The following is a 606-nucleotide window of genomic DNA, read 5'->3' on the forward strand; positions in this document are numbered from 1 at the left end:
GGCAGATAGGAGAATAAAATGAAGGGCAGATAGGAGAATAAAATGAGGGGCAGATAGGAAAATAATATGAGGAACAGATAGAAGAACAATACAAGAGGCAGATAGGATAATAAAATGAGGGGCAAAAAGGATAATTATATAAGGGGCAGATAGGGGAATAAAATGAGGGGCAGATAGGATAATAAAATGAGGGGCAGATAGGAGAAAATAATTAGGGGCAGATAGGAGAATATAATGAGGGGCAGATAGGAGAATATAATGAGGGGCAAATAGGGGAATAAAATGAGGGGCAGATAGGAGAATAAAATGAGGGGCAGATAGGAGAAGAAAAAGAAGGGCAGATAGGATAATAATATGAGAGGCAGATAGGAGAATATAATGAGGGGCAAATAGGGGAAAAATGAGGGGCAGATAGGAGGATAAAATGAGGGGCAGATAGGAGAAGAAAATGAGGGGCAGATAGGGGAATATAATGAGGGGCAAATAGGGGGATAAAACGAGGGGCAGATAGGAGATTAAAACGAAGGGCAGATAGGAGAATAAAATGAGGGGCAGATAGGAGAATAAAATGAGGGGCAGATAGGATAATAAAATGAGGGGCAGATA

The sequence above is a fragment of the Pyxicephalus adspersus genome, chromosome 6 (assembly GCF_032062135.1).
Source record: "Pyxicephalus adspersus chromosome 6, UCB_Pads_2.0, whole genome shotgun sequence".
NCBI lineage: Eukaryota > Metazoa > Chordata > Amphibia > Anura > Pyxicephalidae > Pyxicephalus > Pyxicephalus adspersus.